The sequence below is a fragment of the Strigops habroptila genome, chromosome 3 (assembly GCF_004027225.2).
Source record: "Strigops habroptila isolate Jane chromosome 3, bStrHab1.2.pri, whole genome shotgun sequence".
NCBI classification, from domain to species: Eukaryota; Metazoa; Chordata; class Aves; order Psittaciformes; family Psittacidae; genus Strigops; species Strigops habroptila.
The window spans coordinates 3,832,927-3,860,524 of record NC_044279.2 but is presented as its reverse complement, the minus strand read 5'-3'; the positions used below and the strand labels follow the sequence as shown (position 1 = coordinate 3,860,524).

General features: G+C 45.9%; 1 long non-coding RNA gene across 1 annotated transcript; it reads right to left on the bottom strand.

Annotated features, from left to right (window-relative positions):
* Window positions 1–11,610: 11,610 nt before the first annotated feature.
* Window positions 11,611–27,082, bottom strand: LOC115605942. Its single transcript, XR_003990762.1, has 3 exons — window positions 26,970–27,082; window positions 21,719–21,721; window positions 11,611–11,645 (listed from the first exon to the last, which is right to left on the bottom strand). It is a non-coding gene; the product is annotated as an uncharacterized LOC115605942 (long non-coding RNA).
* Window positions 27,083–27,598: the final 516 nt, after the last annotated feature.

Sequence of the window (27,598 nt, the reverse complement as noted above, 5' to 3'; positions counted from 1 at the left end):
GACGGGGAAAGACTTTTTAGCAGGGCCTGTTCCAACAGGACAAGGGGTCATGGCTTTAAACTAAAAGAGGGAGATTCAGGCTGGACGTGAGGAAAAGTTCTTTACAATAAGGGTGGTAAAACACGGGCACAGGTTGCCCAGAGAGGTGGTGGATGCACCATCCCTGGGGACACTCAAGGCCAGGCTGGATGTGGTTCTGGGCAACCTGATCTAGTTGGAAGATGTCCCTGCTCATTGCAGGAGGTTGGAACTAGATGAGCTTTGAAGGTCCCTTCCAACCCAAACCGTTCTGTGATTCTCTGATTTCCCACTAGTGAAACATCCCATTATGTATGCACAATAAATTTATCTTTTTCATTTCAGAAGCTTCTTTCCAGCAGGAAAGCTCTGATGGGTACAAGGTACTCAGAACACCAGCTGATGCCAGGGAGGGACACAGATGTGCTATACCTCAGACAAAACAGCCTCCACCATGTACAATTTTCTCCGTGTACTTCTGGAACAACTCATTATCGACAGGTTTGTCCTCAGAATCTGGAAGACAAAAACACCAGAAGCTGTTTGAATTAGTCCCCTCTTCGTGTTGTCCTACAAAGAGATACATTAAAACACAACTTTGCAACGATTCTTCTCTTTCTCCATCCTCTTAAACAGGTTTTTAGCCAAGTTACAGCTCCTCACAACCCGAACTAATGTCAGTGCATTTACAGTCAAAACAGGCCGCCAAGGTTTACCATGAACCCCACCACTCCAATGCAGGTATCATGTCCCTGTGGAAGGAGTAATTTTCAATTACAGCTTCAAAATTCATGGGAAGAAATTGCTGTCTCTGTTTCCTATAGAGGTATATGTGTAGATACTCCTTGCACACATCCGAATGGTCTCCAAACCTCCTGGTACGCCCTGAGGTGCAGTCCACCTATGCACTAGCGCCATGGCAGTGGTGCATCCCCACGCCATAAGGAAATATAACTCTTTGTGGAGGAAGGAGCTGTAAATAGCAGGTGGCAGAGAATCATCGAGTGCGTAGAGCAACATCCCTGACGTACGAGTTGTGTCAGATTTACTCCGAGCTCTGTTTTGAAACCAGCTTCAGGCTGATTTGGGGGATTTATTAGGGAATAGAACTCCTAAAAATAGAAAAGCAGGCTTAACAACTCGGGGGAAAAACACTATCATGTTTTTGTGACAAAGGCTTCAGTGTATGAATTATGCATCACTGAAAACTGACTTCAGTTCGCATGGGAGGAGGGAGATCTCGGTGCATCCAAATTCAAGCACAACGGCGCAAGCTGCACTGCAGGGAATTACATGCAGTCCTGTACAAACAGCATCGATTTGAGTATCTATCTCACTCTGCTTTTCGCCTGAGCGTTATTTTGTGGTGTTTGTGAGAATTTGAGGCAGAAACCAGCAAAATAACCTGCTCACTCCTTGAAATCAGTCTCCGTCGAATGCAGAACGGGCTACTGAAGCCATAAGGAAGCAGGAGTAGTCTGGCTTCAGCCTCGCCGCTATTTCTGTCCATGTTCCTCGCTGTGCCCATCACCATAGCAGCTGACTGCTCTTCTGTCAAACACCAATCTTTGGGATAACAGAGGCAGGAACACAGAAGGGTTTTCCTCCCCAGGGGACCACGATTTGCTGCGTAAAAGCAGCAGATGTAACACTGCAACAATCATACAGGACAACCATAACGAACAACAGCAATTCCCTGTTGTTTTCTAAGGTATGTTAACACAGTAGCCACCCACAACAAAACTCACTGTTGCTTGTCTATGTCTTAACACTCTAAACCCATTTATGTTTTCATTCCCACTGCTGCCTTACATACGCAAGAGCATCTCATAGGGATCTGGGAGAAAACTGATCATCATCAGGGGAAGAAAAGATTTCTTCAGCTTAAAATACTTCTTCTGACTTAAAGCTTTTGCACTCTGAGGGATGAGCATCCTTTTTAGAAACCACCCTGGCAACGTAGCCGTTATATAAATTTCAACAGAAGCACTAATCCCAGAAATGCTCCTGTCATGAAGCACTCACAAACTAGACCTGCTGCTCGTGCCCTTGCGCCGCGCATCCTATCGCATCCACTTCTGGCTCTACAAAGTGAGCTCTTAAAACCAGGCGCCTGTAACTGTTTTGCCTCTCTGCTTATCTGGATTCATCTATGTCACTTCATAAATGATGGTGTTAGTTTGTCTGTCAAAGGGTGAAAGGTGACCTGGAACGAATTGGTCTTACACATAGTTTAAAAATAACAATAAACACACAGGAAAATGTTTATTCCTTTGTATTTCTCCTCTGATATAATATAAACCCAAATGCTGCCTAGTTTGAAAGTCTCCGCAATGCCTGAAAAGGAAGTGAAATTAAACTGATCACACAGAAAATACAGACAGAAATGAGGAGGGGTAGGCTGAGGGACCCGGGGGGGTTTGGTCTGGAGAAGAGAAGGCTCAGGGGGGACCTTCTCGCTCTCTGCAGCTGCCTGACAGGAGGCTGGAGCCAGGAGGGGGCTGGTCTCTGCTCCCAAGGAACAAGGGATGGGACAAGAGGAAACGGCCTCAAGCTGCCCCAGGGCAGGTTTAGATGGAGCTGAGGAACAATTCCTTCCCCAAAGGGTGCTCAGGCATTGGAACAGGCTGCCCAGGGCAGGGCTGGAGTCACCGTCCCTGCAAGTGTTCACACCCCGTGTAGCCGAGGCCTCAGTGCCATGGGTTAGTGGTGGCCTTGGCAGTGCTGGGGAATGGTTGGACTTGATGAGCTTAAAGGTCTTTTCCAACCCAGCTGATTCTGTGATTCTAAATGTGACCGTTTTTAATCCCGACTGAATTCCCACGCCTCACAAACAGACTGCAGAGGATCTTTTAGCTGAAGACAAATATTCTTAACTCCTCCCATCGTCTATGACACTGCAAAAAAACCCCAAACCCAAGCCAGAAATATTTGCAGAGCAAAACAAACCACCCTTGAACTCTTCTTTGCTGTGCTGAAGCAGCAAAGAATCAGAAATGAAATCTTAAAAGATAACCACTTCCTACACACTGGTGCTTCAGGGCGACAAACATAATATATGCCAGCTCTATTGCCACAACATACTGCACAGCAGGAAACATAATCAATGCAGAGAGAATATTCCATCAATTTACTGGAAACAGCAATTATTTACCTTTCAGTTTGCATATATTTATAAACAGGTTTTCCTCTCAAACAATATGTTCCTTTGGCATATGCAAGGTGTTCTCATGAGATCAGCACCTGGAATTTATAAAGTGGTATATTTAAAAGTCTCATTTGCCTAATATTAACAGTATGTGTGTGTAATGCCATTTTTGTAATGCTTCCCATAGAATCATAGAATGGTTTGGGTTGGAAGGGACCTTAAAGCTCATCCAGCTCCAACCCCTGCCACGGGCAGGGACACCTTCCACTAGAGCAGGTTGCTCCAAGCCCCTGTGTCCAACCTGGCCTTGAACACTGCCAGGGATGGGGCAGCCACAGCTTCTCTGGGCAAAGATCTTTGTAAATCTTTACCTAGAGATTTTAGGGTCTGATCAATGGCCTGTAAGTTGTGCTAGAGACTGCAAGAGCCAGGAGGTGAGAATTATCTTCACTGCATACTGGGAAGGCACATGTGGATCAACTGGCGAGCATCTGGCACTGCTGGAATTGATTACATCCACCCAACTACGCACAGCTTTGAGTATTTACTGATCTTTACTCCTGAACCCCTTTTACTACTCAGTTCATGTATTTCATTACTGTTACAGGACAAACACACTGTCAGGATAAAAACAGGGTGCTGAGGCGCTGGCACAGGGTGCCCAGAGAAGCTGTGGCTGCCCCATCCCTGGCAGTGTTCAAGGCCAGGTTGGACACAGGGGCTTGGAGCAACCTGCTCTAGCGGAAGGTGTCCCTGCCCATGGCAGGGGGTTGGAAGTGGATGAGCTTTAAGGTCCCTTCAACACAAACCATTCTATGAGTCTGATTTACTTTCCAGGGACTTCCAAGTGAGGCACTATAAAACTACTGTAGCAGGGCAGAGTCCCTGCCATGGACCAGGACACACCGATCTAGGAGCTTCATATAAAACAGAATGAAAGGAGTTTGGTTTCTAGTTTACTGCCTGAGGCAAGGAAGAATGAAGAGACATAAAAAAGAGAGCAAGCATAAGGAATAATGAGACAATAAAACCTGATATAAAGGCAGATGAACTGCCTGATGGCCTATCTCAGCATCATTGCAAGGTATAGCTTTGAAAGAGAAGCTTAAATAAAGGTATTTTTGTGGCATTTACAAAGGGTTAGCACAGGAGAAAGCTCTTTTCTGTTGAAACTGTACTGAGCTGCAGCTGACTGCTATCAATTCACATGTATGCGGGTCAGGCAAACATCTCAGATGAGAAATAAAGTGATGCACAGAGGTGCAGATATGACACTTGACTGCACAGGGGTCAGATCTGTGTTTGCAGAGGAAATCTGGAAGAGAGAAGATGCAGAAAATGCACAGAGAGAATGTCACTGTGTACAAACCATTAAGAAAGATCACAACCCCCTGGAATTACAGACATCCAGGCAGGATGGAATCTCAAGCTGGACAATATGATTGATGGTGTTGGATGTCTGACCAGTGTAAAAAAGATAAGGATGAAGAGCGAATGCTGCCAGTTGGCTAAGAAAAAGCAATTGGAAAAGTCACAGCTTCCAAGGAATTCAGCCTGGAAGTGATGTAGGATGGAATCACAAAGAACCCCAAGTTGCAAATGAAGGGTGTAACTTCCTTAATGTGGCCATTACCAGACTAAGGGAAACTAAACCCATAGAACCCCCTAATGATACAGTGAAGACGACGGATGGCTCTTTATTCTGCCAGCATTGAGGTTTCCTATTCGTAACAGACACGATTAAATTAATTCATCAATTACTACATGAGTTCAGTTAGTTCACGGCGTGTAATTAATTTATTCCACTCTGTTAACAAGGCACATCCTGCGTGTCGCTCTGTGATGTTCTGCGAGTTCCATTTAATTTTATCGGACGTGATGAGAAAAGGCGAACGTGAAGGCAGGAAAAAGAAATTGTAACCTAAGACTGATGCAGAACTGAGTGAGATAATGCACAACATCGAATCATAGAATGGTTTGGGTTGGAAAGGACCTTAAGATCACCCAGTTCCAACCCCCTGCCATGGGCAAGGACACCTCACACCAGACCATGTCACCCAAGGCTCCATCCAACTGGCCTTGAACACTGCCACGGATGGAGCATTCACCACTTCTATTGGGCACCCTGTGCCAGCGCCTCAGCACCCTTCACAGGGAAGAACTTTCTTCCTTATATCTAACCTGAACCCATCACCCCTTGTCCCATCGCTACAGTCCCTGATGTAGATACTATAATGCTCTTCCAGTATTTAAAGGGTGGCTACAAAGAAGACGGAGACTTGCTTTGACAAGGAGTCACACGGGGAAAGATGAGGGGTGATGGCACAAGTTACTCCTGGGGAGATTCCAACCGGACACAAGAGGGAAATTGTTCACCATGAGAACAATGAGCCACTGGAATTCATCTCCCCAGGAAGTGGTGGATTTCCCCAATGTTTGGACACTGTTTAAGATTCATCTGGACAGGGGGCTGGGACATCCAGTCTAGGTCATTGCTTGCCTGGAAAGGTTGACCAGATGATCCTTGAGGTCCCTTCCAACCCTAGTTTTCTTAGGATTCCATGATAAATAGCAGTAAGTATCCACCACCCAGGGTCTGCTCCCTGCTCAGCAAGGCTGGCTATTCGAACTTCTAACTTCCACCACTAACTTGGTGGTTAAAACAGATCTGAGATGATGGGTGCCATGGAAGGTGGCAGCTGCCAGCCCATGATGGTGCCCCCACGGCCACTTCCCTGCAGTTGGGTTTTCATTCTATACTCCCCCTTTCAGCCTGTCGCAAATAGTTTCATCAAGAGATTCATTTTTCACGGAACTACTTTGGATTTCTTTGTGGTTTCAACACCAGCCAAGGAAATTCACTCCAGATTATCCCCACAACTGTCTACTGCAGCAACTGGGGAGGTTAAAATGACAAAACGGTCGAAGTGATGACTGGGATAATAAAGTATGTGCTATGAAATGCCAGCTGCAAAGGTCCTGACAAAATAAGGTCTAAAAGAGCCTTTAAATGTAAAACCTGATAGTTGTTTGAATGCAGGAGGTACATACATCTGCACAGGATCCACCTCGAGCAGCTTTGTTTAGCACTAACAGCGAAGGACACACACCTAGCCAAGAAGGGAAATCAGCTGAACCATAATGTTAAGACTACTTAGAGCCCTTATTAAGAGGAAAATTAAGTTAGATTTCCATCAATAACAAGCCATAACAATTCTTCTTGGTATCAGCACAGAGCACACGACGACTGGAGCTCTGGGGAAAGCTCCGTCCTTCTGCTCCAAGGGTTGCATGCCCGCACTGAGCAGTGGGATGCTGCTACTCTGCAGACATCTGCCCTCTCCTAGTGCCCCTCTGTGCCCACCAGACTTGGAAGGCTGCAGGCACCAAGACCATGTGGCCTGTTCCTTGGTTTTGCCTTAATTTTGGCAGAATTAGGCTGCCCTGGAGTCCGAAATGATAAGACCTTCTCCACTCCCGCCAGCTGCTTGAGCATCAGCCATGGTTATTAGAGCACTGACATTACCCTGCCTGTTCATGATCCTGCTTGGAGAGGAGGGAACCGTGCTTTCTCACCTAGACTCTGGCTGCAATCCATTTAGGCAAAAAGCAGCCTCGAACACCATAAAAACCCCTTGAAAGAAACCCAAAATACCCATCCAAAATCCACGTCAAGACCGGAGCCCTTTCCAGAAAGGCTGCCAGCAGCACTGGGAGCTCCCTGCCTCCACTGGAGTCAATGAAGGACTGACCCAGAAAGCAGGAGAGCTCCTTTTTATGTCTTCTCAGCCTTCAGTTTCACACAACCCTGGAAACCTGAAGCAGACAGATCCGACACATGAGGCTGAGCATTCAAAGCAACAGTCACACTGCTTCTTGCGTACCCAACAGGCTTTTACAGTGACCTGAGCTTCCCTGTGCCTCACTGCCCTGTATGTATACCCTCAGAACGACTGATGCTCAACTGTGTGGTTTAATGCATCAAAAAAGATGTCCTTCTGAAGTATCTCTATTTAAACTGGTCATTTTGACTCCAAAATAATGATAATTACACACATCCACACTCTGCCACCTTCCTAATACCAGAAGTGTCCCCTCAGCCTTTACAGCCTCGATCTGTCCCATTCTGCTGTAAAGTTGAGCTCTGCTCTGTGATCCAGCACTTTCACAGCAAATGTAGGAAGCATTTCCTAATCCTGGCCCAGGCAGTGAGTTCCACACCCAAGGGCAAAATCCAGCACAGAGACATAAACCGGGCATCTATGTCTTGAAAAAGAACTCAAAACCAGTTCAGAACTGGGTATTTCAAAAGAGAACGTATGCTGCATGTACAAGCGGACACAGCTAAGCATCTGTCTGATCTGAAGGTTGAAATACACCATTTTTCCTCTCCTTACTGTCCTTTATTTCCATGGAAAAATGGCAATATTCTGCTTAAAGTCTGTGTATGGGGAGAAAAATCAATAATTAAAAGAATTTTGGAAGTGCTTCCAAGTATAGTAACACAGAGAGGAGACAAACTGATTCAGACTATAGCACTGAAATAAGACAAGGAATGACTGATGCCATTTGAGGTACTGTGATTTAAGGCAAACTGTAGCAGAACTGTTACAGTGGCTTGTGAATTCTATTACTAATCATTATATCACACTTCACAGATTCCTTACGGATTTCCCTCCTAACAGCCCCTCCTTTAGCTGCATGTTTTTGCAAAAGGAATGACAGGAACTTATGCTACGAGGGAGTAATTGTGTCAGGGGGTTGGTGAGGAATATATTCACTCGCGTTCCCCATCTGGAGCAGTCCTGCGTTTGCTGTACTCTCTTACAACATCAGACTGGAACAGCACTCATCCTGCTTTCAAGGGCTATAAAAGTTATATTAGGTTTCAAGTTAAGATGAGGATAATGTGTGTCCTGTCTGGATGTGACAGGATGGGCTAAAATAGCTGAAATAAGTAAATATGCAAAGTGCACTGTACAGACCTCTCCAAGAATGCAGACACAAAGCAGGAAGTCAGAAGTCTGCCAGACAGATTATGAAACTGTGAAAGTTCATTTCAAGCTGTGTAATTAAGTCCACACAACAAATAGTTCTTTTTCTTCTCCTTAAGCCTACCTCCCTCATTTTCACTATCAATATTACTAATGTATTGCCTTGGACCTTTGCCCATGAGTATGAAAACCTTACTTTAAATCTCATCTCTTTAGTATACTCCAGCCTCAGCTATGGAGAATGGAGGGGATGGACTGGCTACAATCAAACCAATCTGTTTTCTCCCTAAATCCATAGCACTGCATCCCAAAAGCGAGGTGCTGAGCCTATCTATCTGCTGCATCACTCCTCCACCGCCACCAGCACTCTCTGCTCTTTGAAACAGCCTGTGGGGAAGATTTCCAACACGCTGTGAGTCCTGCACAGCTCCGCCTCTGACCCTTCCTGTCACGGGCTCCTGAGCAATGGCGTTTAGCTCATTAATTCAGTGGTTTTTAGGAAACTACTTTCTCCTGCCAGTTTTTAAACCCAGAGGAATTTTCTAGATGCGCAGTGACAGTGCATGAGTAATAGCTCCCTCATTAAACTACCAGGGAGTCATAAAACAAAACAAATTGTTCAGCTTCCCAGTGTTTTTCCGATTTGCTTTCCCTTTCCAAGCCCTGTAGTGCTCACAAACATCCCAACTATCTAAGTGACATCATTTAGAGTCAGAATCCTTAAAGGAAACAACATGTCTTTAGCATGTTGCTCAATCCTCTGGTATTATTGCAGGCATTTAGTTTTGCTCGGGGGCAGTTTCAAGTTGTTTTGATTTTGGAAATCAAGAGCTAGTTGTGCCCACATGGAATGTGTGTCTCCGAATTCCACCATCAAAAAGCTCTTCTGGTGCTGGAGAAGGAGTTGTGCTACGTTTGCTGCTGCCTGGCAGCACTGGGTATGTCTCTTGTCTTCATGCCAAATGCTCTTAGTGCCCAGACGCAGGGTGGTGCAGTGCAGGAAGCTGTGACGATGTGGAAGATGAGAACAAACCCTGCTCTCCCACCACGGCAGGGCTTTGCATCTGCTGCTGCAGCAGCCACGCGTGCTGTTCCTCCTGAGCTTGAAACTGGGTCCTCTGTAAGGAAATGAGATACTCAGCCCAAATTTGGGAATACACCTTTGCTTTACGCTTGCTGCAGGGCTGGCTCGTGTGAAGGCATCACTCTGTACCTGCTCTGAACACAGGGAGGTAGCTGTGTTCCTAGTAACAAGTGATGGGACAAGAGGAAACGGCCTCAAGCTGCACCAGGGGAGGTTTAGGTGGAGCTGAGGAACAATTCCTTCCCCAAAGGGTGCTCAGGCATTGGAACAGGCTGCCCAGGGCAGTGCTGGAGTCACCGGCCCTGCAAGTGTTAAAAACCCATGTAGATGAGGCTCTCAGTGACATGGTTTAAGGGCTTTAAGCAATCTGGTCTAGTGGAAGGTGTCTCTGCTCATGGCAGGGAGGTTAGAACTGGGTGATCTTAAGGTCCTTTCCAACCCAAACCATTCCATGATTCTATGTCTCCTGCATTTCTGTTGAGGATGAAGCAGCCTGTACGCAGCGCTGATGCAGATGTACCTTCCTACCCAACCTGGTACCCACCATCTCCTACAGACATCGTTTTGAATCCACCTCCAGCACGCAGAGTGCCTTGTGCAGTAACTCAGACTTGGAGAACACCAACAGCAATGAAGAGAGCAGTCCCACATTCTTAACAACAGAAGGAAAAACACCCAACAAAGCAGAACAAGATGCCAAAGTCAACCCTGGGAGAGGAACAGGTTTGAGAGTATTTGTATTTGACACGTATTTTGGTAAGACTGCAGAAACGCTACAAAACTACCATAGTTGTTAGAAAAACCCTTTCAAAGCGCACTTGTAACCCCCACATTACAGACAGCAAAGGAAGGACCGAATAAAGTCAGTGCAAAGTGACCTGATTTCAGCGTTCAGTGTTTCTACTGAAAAATGTGGCTAATTCAGGAAAAATTTAGCTCCTTTTGCCTAAACAAAACCCAAGAGCCGCAGAATGCAAACCATGTCAGACAGCCCTGACATCTCACACCACGGAGATTTAATTCTGCCTTTTAATGAGCAGCAGAAAGCAAAGGAATGAGATAAAGTGGGAACTCCAGACCACAGTTCTCAACACGTTTGGCAGGGCGGTGAGGAGAACCATTGAATGGACCAAGCTCACTGACTTTGCAGGTTTCTCCAGGCCGGGGCTAGAAGACAAAAGAGCTGAATGCTTCTTCCTTTGTGGAGGGGAGTGCTGGCACCCTGCTCTCTTGTCTGTCTCCAAGTCAATGGATTTGATGCTGGGGAAGAATCAACAGCTTTCAATACGCATCTGAGACAACGTAGAATGTGGCTGCCCCATCCCTGGCAGTTGGACAGGGATTGGAGCATCCTAGTCTAGTGGAAGGTGTCCCTACCCATGGCAAAGGGTTGGAACCGGATGAGCTTTAAGGTCCCTTCAACCCAAACCATCCTGTGGGTCTATGATTAAAGTAAGCAAGAGACTGCTTGAGCAAAAGAGACCCCAGCCCAGAGCTGCAGGGATGTTCAAGAGCCTCACTGCTAACGGTGTCACTATGAGTTAGGTATTCAAACACCTCTAAGGACACAGGTTGTCAGAATATACATCTTTACATTGCTATATAATTAGCAACAAAGGTGGGAACAACTTGCCAGCTTTCCTTGTCACAGCATCCTTAGGAAGGAGTGCAGAGGGACTGACGAGAAATGGGGGTTTTCGTCAGGACTGAAATACGCAGCAGACACTGTGGCAGATGGCATGGGATGAATTGCAAGGGAATTGTAAAGTTCAGGGTATTTTAGGGAAGGTTCATTTAAGATCAAGCAAGGCAACAGCTTAAGGAATACAGAACAGTGAAGAGAGACGAAAGAGTACTCCAGTTCATCCTTCTCCTGACATACAGAAATGTTCAGTCAGCTAAAACCACTCTAAATATTTAGGCATTTACATTATGGTCACAACTAAAGAATGACTGGTCCTAACACAATGACACCTGCATAAACACACCTAAAGCCACCACTGCCCTGCAGAGTTTGCAGTCCAAAGGGTGAGAGAATACTCTCTCTGCATTTGTTTAAATGCAAAGCACACAACCAGAGACTGGTCTGGGTTGGAAGGGAGCTTAAAGCTCCTCCAGTTCCAACCCCCTGCCACGGGCAGGGACACCTTCCACTAGAGCAGGTTGCTCCAAGCCCCTGTGTCCAACCTGGCCTTGAACACTGCCAGGGATGGGGCAGCCACAGCTTCTCTGGGAAAAGTCTGTGCCAGCGCCTCAGCACCCTCACAGGGAAGAGCTTCTGCCTCAGAGCTCATCTCAATCTCCCCTCTGGCAGGTTAAAGCCATTCCCCTTGGCCTGGCCCTCCAGGCCCTTGTCCAAAGCCCCTCTCCAGGTTTCCTGGAGCCCCTTTAGGCACTGGAGCTGCTCTAAGGTCTTCCCTTCAGGAGCCTTGTCTTCTCCAGGCTGTGCCAAAGCCAAGACCTACAATGGGTTAAGAAATCAAGTCTGTGGATAGATAATTAAAACATCCAAGATTATTAGATTAGATAATATGAAACAGTAGAAGTAAGCCCTGAAATCTTTGGTAATAGTTCTCTATTAAGGACTCCATCACCTCTCCCTAAAGTCTTTGGTAACTGGTTGCTGTTAGGGATGCTGCTGGAACCACCAGACTGCTGGGCCCCTGCTCCTAAACTACAACTCAGCTCTGCAGCTGAACAGCCCAGAAACAAGCACAGCACTGAATCAGAGTTTGGGCAGCGTTTCCAAAGCCGCTGGGCCCACCAATGCTCCTCATTAAAACCAGTAACAACCAAACCACAACCTCTTCTCCAGGCGGGGTATGACACCAGCGTGAGACTGACAGCACCCAGGGTGAGGTCACCTCCGCTTCCCCTCGGCAATGAAGCTACCAAGTACAATTAACAATAATTAAAACCCATTTCACAAAGGGACACTGTATTTTTATGATCTCTGGTGAGGCCTAATCAAAAGCATCACAATGGGCTTGTTGATTGTTGGTTTCTTTTTAAACCAAGATACAATAAAAGACAGTTAGAAACCAGGAATTAGGAACAAACCCCGTTTTTTTAGGTGCTATAGTATTTTGGCTCAAAATACATATAGTCCCCTGCTTCCCTGAAAGAATAACTCACTGATTACTAGTTAGCCACAGCAAAACATAACCAAAAATCCTAATTTACAAAGAAAGTGCTTAATGGGTAAATAAACATGCTCCTGACACTGAAATTTATATGGGATGTGTAAGCAATCAGCTGTGATTGCACTCATGGTGGGAAGTTATTGGCATTGGGTCTAATGCTTTTCTTCTGCACAGGGCTCCAGCTGCATAAAAATATTAAGTTTCTTCACATCCTGATTTATTATGACAAATTCTGAGATGTTCACTGCACAAACGTGAACTGGTTTGGATTTCAAACTATTCATTATTCCTGTTTGTTTCACCTTATGTGTCAGATGAATAAAACCAGTGGTCCAAACACTGGAGATCCAGCAGCTGCTGAACAGCATTTCAACAACCGAGTATTAATGTTTGGTGAGCAGAAATCACTCTCTAGACTTCAGTGATAAATTCCATCTCCAGCAATCACAACAGGAGCCGGGACACTCAGGCCAAGATGTAGTTGCCTAAACATGGCACCTACGTCTTTTGTCATTTCAGGTGATGTGCAGTGTCCTGCCTGGCCCAAATAAAACTAACATCCAACTCGTGTTGTACCTGTAAACCCTATGGGTATGTCCCAGACAACCTGAGGTGTCTCAAAGGCACCAGACACCAATGTGCAGGCAACTGAACTCCACCCTTGTGCACTTGCAGACATTTATGAGCACATATATACGATGTTGTCTGGTCTTTATATCAGAGCCAAATCCCACCCATGTGTTCTGCTGCATATCTACAGTGTAATAATAGTTAAGAAAACCCCTTTAAAGTGTATTTATTTTTGCTGTGGACATTAAAGGTGCCGCAGCTCTTTATCAGGGAAAAGATTTTGATACCTGTGCCTTTACCCATATGCAGGCAGAACTCCAGACCAGCAGAGCTTTAGGGTGCGGATTAAACCTCAGCAACTGGCTTTCGGCCAGAAACCTGAGCGCTCAAATCACTTCTGAAGTGTGATTACTTTTAAAAGATGTACTGTTATAACCCCGAAGTGACCCTGCTGCTATGCAGAACATGCCACGCACTGGAGGGCTGCCTACAGTGACCTCCAGTCACTGTAGCATTACAGAAGGGAATGAGCACTACAGCAGACGGAAGCATTCTTGGGTACATGGGTCCTCCTGAACCAGCAGCAGAGGTGAACAATTCTCTTGAGACCGAGAAGATTTTCATAGGATCACAGACCGGTTTGGGTTGTGTCCTGGGTTCAGCTGGAACAGTGATTTTTCTCCTTCCTGGTAGCTGGTGCAGTGCTGTGTGTTGGATTTAGAATGAGAACAACACTGATAACACACTGATGTTTTTAGTTGTTGCTGAGCAGGGCTTAACCCGATCAAGGACGTTTCAGTCTCATGCTCTCCCACTGAGGAGGGGCACAAGAAGCTGGGAGGAAGCAGACAGGACACCTGACCCAAACCAGCCAAAGGGAATTCCATACCAGAGCACATCATGCCCAGTGTATAAACTGGGGGGAGCTACCTGGAAGGGACCGATTGCTGCTTGGGTCGGGCTGGGTATCAGTTGCAGGGTGCTGAGCAATTGTATTGTGCAGCATTTGTGTATATTGGTTGTTTTCCCTTTCCCTTTTTAGCTTCATATTATCTCCCCTTGTTATCTCCCTTATTATTGTTAGTAACAGTAGTAGTAGTTTCCTATTCTACTTCAGTTATTGGACTGTTCTTATCTCAACCTGTGGGGTTTACACTCCTTCCATTCTCCTCCCCATCCCACCAGGAGATAGGGGGGAAAAAGGGGTGGGAGTGAGCGAGCGGCTGCATGGTGCTGAGTAACCGGCTGGGCTTAAACCATGACAGGCTGGAAGAGACCTTAAAGCTCATCCAGCTCCAAGCCCCTGCCACGGGCAGGGACACCTTCCACTAGAGCAGGTTGCTCCAAGCCCCTGTGTCCAACCTGGCCTTGAACACTGCCAGGGATGGGGCAGCCACAGCTTCTCTGGGAAAAGTCTGTGCCAGCGCCTCAGCACGCTCACAGGGAAGAGCTTCTGCCTCAGAGCTCATCTCAATCTCCCCTCTGGCAGGTTAAAGCCATTCCCCCTTGTCCTGTCCCTCCAGGCCCTTGTCCAAAGCCCCTCTCCAGCTTTCCTGGAGCCCCTTTAGGCACTGGAGCTGCTCTAAGGTCTCCCCTTCAGGAGCCTTCTCTTCTCCAGGCTGCCCCAGCCCAGCTCTCTCAGCCTGGCTCCAGAGCAGAGCTGCTCCAGCCCTCGCAGCAGCTCCGTGGCCTCCTCTGGAATCACTCCAACAGCTCCATTTTAGGACAGAATCTAGGTCCAAATTTCAGGACAGAAAGGTAACGCCGGGGCACTGGAAATGAGTGTGTTAAGTGGCAAGCACGGGATGGCAGCAGGAGCCCAGCTGCCCTGTGCCCCAGCATCGATGAGGACGATGAGCAGTACCAGCCAGCAGCCGAGAATAGCAGCGGGGCAGGCAGAAGGGAAGGAAACACAAGGTATTAAGCAAGAGCTCAGCCCAGTCTGAACACATCAGCATTTAAAGTATGGTTTTCCAAGGAACTGAACTCTGCAAATCCCAGCTGGTACCAAGGGGCAGCTCTAAAAGCTGAGGACCATGGACCAAGGATGTTGTGGCACAAGCAGATCATTCCATCACTCCTATTTCATATGCATTTATAGCCGGGCTGAGTGTAAACAGGGAAGTCACATGGCATCCAGAGTGTCACACAGCGACTTCCTTAATGTCACACAGGCTTAGAACATCGCCTTTAGCATCTATTAGCCCATACCTTTAAGCAGATCCTATTAACAACACCCATCTCTGCCATCCTCCATGACTCAGGAATACGTTTCTGGATGCTAGCGTGTATTTTCCACATCCTTTCCCTGCAGTGTATATAACAGAAACGAATCTGAATGCTGACACAGCCAGTAGATTGATTGCAGTATTTTGTTTTTTGGACCGAGTCCCAATTTGAGTCTGATCTAGTTCTCAGATAGGAGGTTGTACATTGTCACGTAGTTTGTAAAAGCAGCTCTGCACTGATTTGACTAGATACGCGAGGCTCTGCATCTGCATATCTGAAAGGCAGCTCGCGCACACTGCAGATGCATCACATTTTCTCAGAATAATAAACTGGAGATACACCGAAAACAATATGGAAATAATCTTATGGGTTTCTTCCAAACATGCCGATAGAAATACAGGTGAAATTTGCAGAGTGTTCAAATTCGAATCATCGTGATTTAAAAGTGGTTTAGAAACAAAATATATTGGAACAGTTCAGAGAACAAGCCTGGGAAACCGCAGATCTGGGCTGTTTTCTCCTACTACTACACCACTGACCATGGATAATGAAAAAGTCAGCTTTCAGGCCATAACCCAAGTGACACATGAAGTTTTCCAAGCGCTCAGCATCCAGAAGGTGTCACCACCAACTGGAATTAAGCACATTGGTGCTGTCTGCTGCCTGGCACGTTGAAAATCTGGTCTTTTAAAGGATGGTTTTACACTTCAAATGGGAATTTATTAATCAGTATGTATTACAAAATATTCCAGCAAATGTATCAGGCTTCCAATACCTAAACGGGACCTACAGGAAACCTGGAGAGGGGCTTTGGACAAGGGCCTGTAGGGACAGGCCGAGGGGAATGGCTTTAACCTGCCAGAGGAGAGACTGAGATGAGCTCTGAGGCAGCAGCTCTTCCCTGTGAGGGTGCTGAGGCGCTGGCACAGACTTTTCCCAGAGAAGCTGTGGCTGCCCCATCCCTGGCAGTGTTCAAGGCCAGGTTGGACACAGGGGCTTGGAGCAACCTGCTCTAGTGGAAGGTGTCCCTGCCCGTGGCAGGGGGTTGGAACTGGATGAGCTTTAAGGTCCCTTCCAACCCAAACCAGTCTGGGATTCTAGGAAATATAAGCAGTACAAGCAGGTATACCTGAAGCACACCAGCAGCAGCAGTTACCCCATTCTTTGACACTATTTTGTTAACTTTATTCAAGAAAGACTGTAGCTTTGCCTGTCTAAATGGCAGTACTACAATTATGCGGTCACTATTAAGGGATGCACTCTTTCCAGACAGTTTTTGACAGGAATTCCAATCCTATATTACGGATATAACTTGGTCTGCACATACAATTTCAGACCAAACCCTTAGAGCTTCCAGGCATCTCCTGAATGACTGGAGGAAGGTGTCAGACCCCCTGCTCTGTGTTGGTTGGTTCACATTTCTTCTAGTAAATGAACCGTAACGGTTTTAAGCAGACAAATTACTCTCCCACAAATGGACTGGTTCCACAGGACCGAGCAAGACATACAAACAGTGCAAACTTATTTCTGGCAATAAATAATAAGCTGCTTTCAACTGTTTTTCAGAGCAGAACTGTACACTAACAAGTCCATGCAGAGGAGTCTCCATCCACTAAGCACGGTGATGTGTAAAAAAAGGGTGCTGTGAATCTTAATATAAAGGTGTGTGATGTATCTTCCAGATGGAAGCTACTTTAGTATCATTAAAGTAATGAGAAGCTCCAGTCAGGGGTGTCTTTGATGGATAGCACTTACTTAGAAGGGTTTTATTATTTATCTCTGTATATAAGTATTTTCCATAAGGTAGGTTTTGAAAACTGGAGGTTTTGCCGCTTTCAAGTTAATTCAAAATGTATTTTATTTTCCCTTACCCACAACATATATAACTTTATTATGCTTTGATGTACAGTAAATATTAGATATTGAACCAAATTCACACAACCATAAATGGGGTTTGGATTGTGTTGACTGAGTATCCCATCCCTGGCACTGTTCAAGGCCAGGTTGGACACAGGGGCTTGGAGCAACCTGCTCTAGTGGAAGGTGTCCCTGCCCGTGGCAGGGGTTGGAGCTGGATGAGCTTTAAGGTCCCTTCCAACACAAACCAGTCTGGGAGTCTATGGGAAGCATTACAAAAATGCTATTATTACACACATATTGTTAATATTAGGCAAATGAGACATCCTGCACGCAGCTATGGTCTTAGGGCACACACTTTCACAACTGAAACATATGTCTGATTGTAGGGAATAAAAAGGAAAGAAGAAAAGAATTCAGACAAAACCACCGAATCACAAGGGATGGGTGATGTATTTGTTACCACCCTCCTTGCCCTTTCCCCATTGCAGCATTTTAAATGGTTTCAGCATGCTAATGAAAAAGAAACCCAAACAACATCTTACTTCTTTAAGCTGAGACACTATCTCAGCTAACGGCGTTTATCTCTTTTACTGCGAACCAGCGAGTGGTTCCCTTCACTTTCTCTTGAGCAACAAACAAACAAACAGAAGAATTCCGGGTTAAGAAAGCATTAGCAGACAGCATCTCCAGAAATAAAACCTGTTGTACAACAGCAGCAAACAAATAGTGTTTATTGCCTTCAGACAGCCTGTTCCAATCTGGTGTTTACAAACCAGCTCCAAACTCCATGGGGCAGAGCGAACTAAGCCAAGCAAAAGGGATGTTTTCCCAAGCAACGCACCTTTTGACCATGTTCTGAACTTTCTCTGTATTATCTAAAATCTGCTGCTCCTCTGTGTAATCCCAAGCCTTGAGAAAGTCACAAGTTAGTAAACCTCCTCTCCTGTAGTAGCTTCCTGCACCTGCTCCTGCAGGTAATAAAGGATTAGAAGGATCAGAACTGCAATGTTTATGAAGCTTGGGGTTTTTTCCTGCTCAGCAAGCAGCTAATTTCTCATTCTTAAAATGAAAGGAGTGGCTGTGTTAAATAAAAAAAAGGGGGGGGGGAGGGTAGGAGAAAAACAACATAATGAAAAGGAAGCACACACCCATATGGAAAAAAAAGGGCCAAAGACGAAGCCTGTTGCAAATGCTTTGTAACCTTGTCACCGACAAAAACAAGCCATTAATCCAACAGAAGGGAAACTTGAAGGTTGTAGTTCCTGTGTATTTGCAGGATCTGCACTTCCACCGAGGCTGCACGCTGCTCTTAGGATTGTTGTGGGTTATTAAGTTGGTATCAAGGTTTAATATCAAGTGTAACAGCAAACGAACTCGTTAGGGTTTGAACTGGGAATACTTTCATAGTGTCCGTGCAACCCCACGGATGGCAACGGAGCGGTTTGGACACAGCAGTTCAATTCCTGCAGTTCCTAAAGCACAGACAAATCATGTGTAAACATTACCAGGATTTCTGCTTATGTAAGAAATGCAAATTCAGGGCTTTGACAGATCTACAACCCAACAGGCTCGTATTAAACATACCCACACGTTCCTCCCTCTCCTACTTCGCACAGTTACCACAGCGTTTGAACATCAGTAAGAGATTTGCTCTGATTTAATGGTAAGAAACATCTGCCTAAGAACAGCAAATGATTTCTGGATGCGTCTCAGATGAAAAATGAGCAGATGCTGACTGCCGCATGAGCTGGCTTGGCCTCAGTTCCAAGCTTCCAAGCTTTAAAGGCAATTTAGTTTGTCACAGGTAACTATGTTCAAGATTAGAAAGACTTCAGTGACTCCTTAGGGATACTTTTAGAAGTTACCTGACAGGTTCTCCTGCGTAACCCAGTGTAACAGACTTCTGCCTGGCAATAAAAACGCAGTGAGCACCACAGAGCTGGTGTCACTCACCTGCCCTAACGGTGGGCTGGCATCTCCTTCCCAAAACAGCTTCCAAAGCAACCACCCCGACTGATGCAATTTGTGCTGAACCCACTGATGTACAACACAACAGGGTTAAAGTGCTCCTCACAGGAGGCTGCTCGATACACCAGGACTTCATAGAATCAACCGGGTTGGAAAAGACCTTTAAGATCACCAAGTCCAACCGTTCCCCAGCACTGCCAAGGCCACCACTAACCCATGGCACTGAGGCCTCGGCTACACGGGGTGTGAACACTTGCAGGGACGGTGACTCCAGCCCTGCCCTGGGCAGCCTGTTCCAATGCCTGAGCACCCTCTGGGGAAGGAATTGTTCCTCAGCTCCATCTAAACCTGCCCTGGGGCAGCTTGAGGCCGTTTCCTCTTGTCCCATCCCTTGTTCCTTGGGAGCAGAGACGAGCCCCCTCCTGGCTCCAGCCTCCTGTCAGGCAGTTGCAGAGAGCGAGAAGGTCCCCCCTGAGCCTTCTCTTCTCCAGACTAAACCCCCCCAGGTCCCTCAGCCGTTCCTCATCACACTTGTGCTCCAGGCCCTGCACCAGCTCCGGTGCCCTTCTCTGGCCCCGCTCCAGCCCCTCAATGTCTCTCTTGTAGTGAAGGACCAGACCTGCCATCCTGCTGTCAAATCCACGTGCACACAAAGCAATGCAGCTTTCATCAAAAAGCAGGTCCAGCAAGGAGAAACTCTCAGCTATGGGATGAAAACCCTGCAGGGACTGGTCTCTAGTAGGATTTTTCAGCACACCACCACATATTAATTTATTCCTTAGTAAACACACACCTTTTTGGCAGCTAAGATAAAGCCTGTAACTTCCTGCAGTAGTCATTCACCTCTACTGGGCTTCAAAAGGACTTGCTCTAGTACAATAAACACCGAAAATGTACCGTGCACAACTTAATATAACTTAACAGGATAGTAGAGCCATTAACTTAAACAATAGCCTGACTGTACCTGAGCACAGAGAGGTCACAGCTTGGGTTGTAACTCTGCCACAGTAAATGAAAACCAGTTATGTATTAGTCACGGTGAACTATGTCCAGCCTTACAGCAGTTATAGGAAAGGATCCTAATAAAAGCCCCATCAGTCAAGGTTTGATAATGATTTAAAGTTATTTTAGCTTAATCTCATTCATTAAAATCAAAGGATCTTCAATATGGGGGTTGCCTTTATTAAGCTGATGTGTTGAGCATTTTTAATTTCAGCGTATCCCTCATCTTCATACCTTTTCTTTATCAAGTAGCTCCTTCCAGCTCTCAGCTCATTTCAGCTCTTGGGAATACTATGAACTGCAATGCTCCAGATGGAGTAAAAGTTTCTGGTTTGCTTCATCTGCTTTCTCTGTGACTTTGTTAGAGCCAAAAAACCCTGGAAAATTATAGTTATGGTCTTACACACTTCTGCAGAACACTAACAACCATCTGACCAACAGGCAAAGATTATTGTTCAGCGCATGTGCAGACGTGGTGAAGTTGAAGCAGAGTAAATGATGTGCCATCCATCAAGCTGGACACGTACCAGCGGAAAGTGTTGGAGGTCTTGAGGGTCTCCCTGCTCAACTGCACACCTTGCAGTCCCCATCACAGTGCTGGCCCTTGGGTTCTCTCTTCATGTCCCAAGTGGGGTGGTGGTTACCAGTGTTTCAGGTCACATGAGAGCCAGCCCGCAATGCTGTTCCAACTTTACTGCTACATACCTACCCATCTACTCACCCACTCCTGCCTCCTCTCTCACTTGCCAGTCTCATTACCTGCCCACTCACATCTTCTCTTACTCACTCCATAACCCACCCATTTACACGTTCCTCATTCATCTCCCTGTTCAGCTACACAACCTGTTCCTCAAACACCTCCAATCCACTCTCTAGTAGTAACTTTACCTCCCGTGATACGCCCGTCCTCACCTCTCCCACCAACATCCTTACTCTGCATCCCACCAAAACAAGTGAAACTATAAGAAACAATAAACAGCAGTTATGAAGTGAAGAATCTCTGAGAAAATATAGGATAAAGGCAAGCTGGGTGAGGGGAAAAGCTTAAATAACTACATTACAACTTCCACTATCTCTGGCAGTAATGAAAACCGTGATACTTTCATTTCCCCTGTAATGCTCTCTGCAGACTTGCCTGCACACATCGCTTCCCTGCAGTTTAAATGCCACAATAGAGTTAAAAATCACTGAAGTCATAATGGTGTAACTCCCCCATAGAAAAACATTTTCACTTCTGAGTGAAATTGGCCTTTTCAGGTAATTCAATAATTTCTCAAGTGACACCAAAACTTATATGGGAATAAAATATGCATCTGAAATTATACTATTAGCAGTTCAGTTTAAAATTTAGCTTCAATCAGTGTAATTTCCCCAAATCCTGCAGAACTGAACATGCAGCACTTAAGGTAAGTGATACATCTTAATATTCAAGAGCACGTAGTACTATTCCACTCCTCTTTACAGGCGGTTAACACCGCAGAGAGAATTACTCAAAGATGAGAATGGAGACTTGAAATAATACGGTAAAACAAAGGAATGGAAAAATTTAGGCCAAATATCAGGCAAAGAAGAATCCTGCCATGAAACTTGGTGGAAAAGACTCCAGTAGATCAAAGTGGAAGGCCAAGTTCTTAGAGTATCTCCAGCCATAAAGTGCAGGGAAATAAAACCCATAGCAGAAAACATGTACTGGCAAGACGACGGCCTGGATGAACTAATGCACTTTCCATCTCTAACATCTCTGATTCTTTAATTCCATAGGAGCGCTTAGCAGAGGGCTGGCAAACTTCTGTAGCAGCTCAATAGTCTGATCACAGTGTGATAATCAAAGTGTTCAATTAAAAGGAGGTGCTCGTAGCGGGATGTTGGAGCTGCGCTGCTCTTGTTGAAAGTCATGCATTAGGAGAACCTGCTCTGAATGGCACATGTGTGGAATTACAGAGCTGTGGGTAACTCCCCTGAATAGGGAAAAGAGAATTTAAGTCATTAAAGAAACAATCATCATCTGCCCTGCAAAATGCCCGGGGTTAACTTTTGACAGCAGATTTGATGATACAGAGTTCAACTGTCAACATTTACACATGCAAATAACTTTACTCACAGAGGCATGTAAGTGTTAGTGTGGTTGCATCTATACTATACAGCTTTTTGAAGTATTTACTCTTGATTTGTGTGCTGAGAAAATCCTCCCTTAGGGTAAAACACCCACTTGTTTCTCAGCTCATGTGCTTTGTTTGCTATTTTAAAGTTATGAGGTAAGCAGAGATGCAAAAGGAGAAAGTGCGAAGGGACACATGGCAGGAGCACACCTTTGATGTTGAAAGCAGGGGTATGAGGGAAATGGATTACAGCAATAAGGAGTTTCAGAAGCAAGAAGATGAAGAGAAAAATGCCAAAGAAGTGGAAAAACTCCAAAGCGGAACAGAAAAAAATAGGCATATAGAAAGATAATCCTTTACAACATGAAGAACTGCGCTGTGTCTGCTGGATGAACCACTGATGAACCATCGCTGCCCTGAAATCTTCTTTGGAGAGTTGGGTTTGGGGGCATTTTACCATGTTTTTTATTCATGGCCCATGGAAATTCTACCCCAACTTTGATTAGGATGGAGTGGGATTGGTGGGATTATAGACAAAGGCAAATTTTGCGAATGTATGAATAGAAAAACAACTTGTGATGCTGTTCGAACAAACACCAATTCAATAAATGTCATGAGCCTGTCAGGCTCTATAAATATTCATAGTCAAAGAGTGGTTTGGGTTGAAGGGACCTTAAAGCTCATCCAGTTCCAACCCCTGCCCCGGGCAGGGACACCTTCCACTAGAGCAGGTTGCTCCAAGCCCCTGTGTCCAACCTGGCCTTGAACACTGCCAGGGATGGGGCAGCTACAGCTTCTCTGGGCACCCTGTGCCAGCGCCTCAGCACCCTCACAGGGAAGAGCTTCTGCCTCAGAGCTCATCTCAATCTCCCCTCTGGCAGCTTAAAGCCATTCCCCTTGGCTATTTGCTGTTATAAAAACTGTAGTAAGGGGTGGACTCCTCTTTGCCACTGTACCATGTTACTAACCCTACTCTTAAGTGCTTAGGCTCTGAACAGAAAATGGAAATACAAAAGCAGTACATTCGCTACTCGTTGTACCCACAAGTTAAATGTAGACACCTAAAATCCAGATGCCAAAGGAAAAGAGGGAAGACTAAAACTCAATGCTTGTTTTGGAGAACAGGGTTAAATTAGCTCTTGTTGAGCTCCAGAGTGATTAAGAAACAGGGGAAGTGCTGTTTCCCGAACAGGTTGAACTGAACTTCACAAAGGCAGCACTGAAAGGGACATTCCCACCTCCTCCTCTGCTTCTGGCCATGAGTTCCTGCTGCTTCCCCTCATCACTATCATCATTCAGCTATGCGATGAGTTGGATCAGCTCTAATTTTTCCCAAAAGAGAATACTACGAGATGAAAAATGTAGTTTTCAACCAGATCAGCACCTTGAGGTGGCTGACCCCAAGACCACACGGTCACTAGTGATGACCATGGAAGAAGCTAACCTTAAAACTGCACGTGAAACAACTGCAAGACAACATCTAACAACATGGTCATCCAAAAACACGTCCACAGAGGGTAGCATTGTCACCTTTAAATACTAACCCAATGCTAAGAGCTCACCTGGGAAGCTGGACACTCTTCCCCATGTAGATCCCACCTCCTACAAAGCCCTGGAAGCAGCAGAGCTCAGGCTGAGGCTGGTTTCTGCCCTTCCCACTGGAGCTGAGCCAGCTCCGAGAGGAATTGAGAATTCACCAAGCCACACAAAGCAAGCACTGGAGGGCAGGTATGACTCCATGAGAAAGAGACTCCCAGGAGAAAGGGTAGAGCCCTGTCTTCTGGTCCCTTCTCCAGGAATTGCTCATGCCTACTGCAGTGAAGATGAGATAAAACGTATACACAGCTCCTTTTATACTTGAGCTTCAAAAATACATCCTATGAGCTATGTCAATACACTTGGGAGCCAGTGAGAGCTCTGCCCTAACAGGAGAACAGCATATGCCTACCTGTATTCTTGGAAATCCTGTTATTTTTGGTGGATGAAAGTAAATCAAAGAGCAAAGCTGAGATCTTCACAGTTATGACTCACTTCTGCCAACCTCAAGTTTTGGCAATAAACCTGCATATAGACACAGGAGCCTGTAATAACAGGTCATACAGGGAATTTCAGTAGCCAGTTAGGTCCTTAAAAGTACAATTCAGGTGCCCAAGCTTTGATTAGGAGTTTGGAACACCTTCTAGCTTCCATTTACTGCACCAGGGAAGCCCTGAAGTCACAGCATGGCCTGGCAGCACTGCCTGGAGGTGGCTTGGTTTGCCAACGTACGGGAAAGAAGGGAGGGAATAAGACGCTGGAGATCATCACACACAACTCTGCCTTGAAAACGCATGGGTAAAAGTGGCTCCTATTCATACCCGTGTTGCTGGAAAACATGCATTTTTATTTGGCTCAATGGTTATATTCTTTTAAACATTGGTATTACCATTCCAGTAGCACAATGGAAGAGGAAGCACTTCTCTTTTCCAGGTCCAATTTTGAGCTCTCCAGTTTGTATGCAAACTTAGCTATGGGCCATGAAGAATTTCACTCCAACAATGTACAAAACAAACAACAGGAAAAAGCCAACAAATTCACCTGTGAACTTCTGCATGGGAATCCCTGAGGAATCCATACAAATGAATGCTACCAAGACATTGCACACACCTAAACTGTCAAGCATTGGGTTGGTTTCATATAAGCACAGACTGGTTTGTGGTTGGAAGGGACCTTAAAGCTCATCCAGTTCCAACCCCCTGCCACGGGCAGGGACACCTTCCACTAGAGCAGGTTGCTCCAAGCCCCTGTGTCCAACCTGGCCTTGAACACTGCCAGGGATGGGGCAGCCACAGCTTCTCTGGGAAAAGTCTGTGCCAGCGCCTCAGCACCCTCACAGGGAAGAGCTTCTGCCTCAGAGCTCATCTCAATCTCCCCTCTGGCAGCTTAAAGCCATTCCCCTTGGCCTGTCCCTACAGGCCCTTGTCCAAAGCCCCTCTCCAGGTTTCCTGGAGCCCCTTTAGGCACTGGAGCTGCTCTAAGGTCTCCCCTTCAGGAGCCTTCTCTTCTCCAGGCTGCCCCAGCCCAGCTCTCTCAGCCTGGCTCCAGAGCAGAGCTGCTCCAGCCCTCGCAGCAGCTCCGGGGCCTCCTCTGGCCTCGCTCCAACATCCTTATGTTGGGGACCCCAAAACCTTGTTTATTTACTATAAAGGTGGTTTGGGGTTTTTTTTGCTTCTTTCTTTAGAAAATCAAGACTTCCACTAACACAAGCAGCAACATTCTGACCAGAGCAAAGCTCTGTTATTCCTGCCTCCATATGCTGCCTCTTTTTTTCCAGTCAAGTTAACCAAAAAAGGCATGGAAAAGTGTAATCTCTACACCATATATTTTAGATTCAATCAGAGTAAGTGACATTTTAAAGACTGCAATGAAATAGAGAGGCTACAAACACTCATGTACATAGAATCAGGATTCAAAATACCATCTTCCCCATTATTTTGGGTGCAAACCATCCCTCTGCACTGCATCAGTGGCACCAGCCTGCTCCCCAAAACAGGAGCAGCAATTCCCTGTCCCACAGGTGGGTGCACTACAGTGAACTGAAGATCTCAGACCCCTCCTCAAACAAGGCCTGTTTGTAACTCCTTAGTAAACCAAACTGCTCCACTGAATAAAATTGATTCACCACTTCAATACAGTTTTAACAGTTAACAATTTAGGGGCTATAAAAAAGTGCAACTTCCTTCCTTTTAATCTAAAATTGTAAGTAAACAATGACTTTTTAATAGGTTTTTGTTGCTTAAAAACATATAAAGTCTCTCCTGAGAACACTCTGATAAACTTATGGTTAAATAAATGATTTTCGGGCGACATGCAGGTAATTCACAAAAACACTTAGCTAAAAAAGATACCTAACTTTGAATATCTAATTCATTCTCCTTTATTTGTTTAATTCAAGTACAGTATTTTCCTCCACCCTTCCCTTTTCATAGGCTTTTCACACCCACATAACAACCAAGTGACTCTTCCCTGACCCGGCCTCCCACACCATTCGGTACAACCAGAAAGTCACCCTGTGCCTGAGCTCTTCCCCCAGCATCCAGAGGAAGCGCTTATGGAAAGGAAATCCAGCGCGATGCAAAACCTTCCCTTTTCCCCCTCATTTGTTGTTAAACCTCTGGGTTTATTCACAGTTCCACAAGGATGTATGGATTGCCTTCTTGGCTGCTGTTTTGGAAAAGGGGAAAACCCATCCATGAGTGTCTCACTATAGCTGCTGATTCAATGGGTTTGGGAATGTGAGGAGTCTGGGTGTCACCCAGGCAGGGCAGAGCAGCAGCAGTGAATTCCTTAGGACACAGCACCAGCAATTCCTGCAGCTGGTGTCTGGAGGAGACCCGCCACAGGGAATGATAAATTCAGTCATCACCATTTGGCTTTCCTCACCTTCTAATAGTGTGCTCAAAGTGATGTTCTGGAAATCCAGGAGCTACAGTATCAGGTATCAGCATCTTGATATGGATAACATTATAATGCTGGTACGTTAAATCATGGAATGGTTTGGAGGTTGGAAAGGACCTTAAAGCTCCTCCAGTTCCAACCCCCTGCCACGGCAGGGACACCTTCCACTAGAGCAGGTTGCTCCAAGCCCCTGTGTCCAACCTGGCCTTGAACACTGCCAGGGATGGGGCAGCCACAGCTTCTCTGGGAAAAGTCTGTGCCAGCGCCTCAGCACCCTCACAGGGAAGAGCTTCTGCCTCAGAGCTCATCTCAGTCTCCCCTCGGGCAGGTTAAAGCCATTCCCCTTGGCCTGTCCCTACATCCCTTGTCCAAAGCCCCTCTCCAGGTTTCTTGTTGCCCCTTTAGCTACTGGAAGACCGTTATCACCATCCTCATTTTACCAACAACTAAGAATAAATGACTTGCTCGAGAAGCTCCCCCCCTCCAAAAACTCCCTCCCCAAACCAGTATCAGAGTTGAGAGCAGGTTCAGGGAGCACAACTCCCAGACCCATCTCCGTCAGCCAACGTGATTCCTGCCAGCCAATGTTAATGATTTGGGGTTTTTAAGAAACCACCAAATGATAGCTTTTTCCTTGGGATTTACAGAGCCACTTACTTAAAAATAACAGCGTTCCTATTTTAGGCATAGTTTAGGAAAAGTACCATTAGATTTCATTCCAGGAGTGGATATATGGGTTTTTTCATGGGATATTCGACAAAACTGAAGCCTTTTTCATTCAATGAAGTTTAACAGGAAAATAACAGCTCAGCCGTGACTGTGGGATGATCCTACCCCAAAGCTGGAGGGCTGCCCCATCCCCTTTCCTTAGCACCAACGTTCCAGGTTAAAAATGGGTGGGAACAGCAATTTCGAGCTGTTTTTCTTGACCTGCTGGAGTAAGTTTCCCCCCTTAATTACAGCCTCCCAAACTGCGGCAGGCCAGCTTGTGTTTCCTGCTCCAGTGACAAAACAAATCCACCTTGCTACGTTCACAAAGCTTTCCT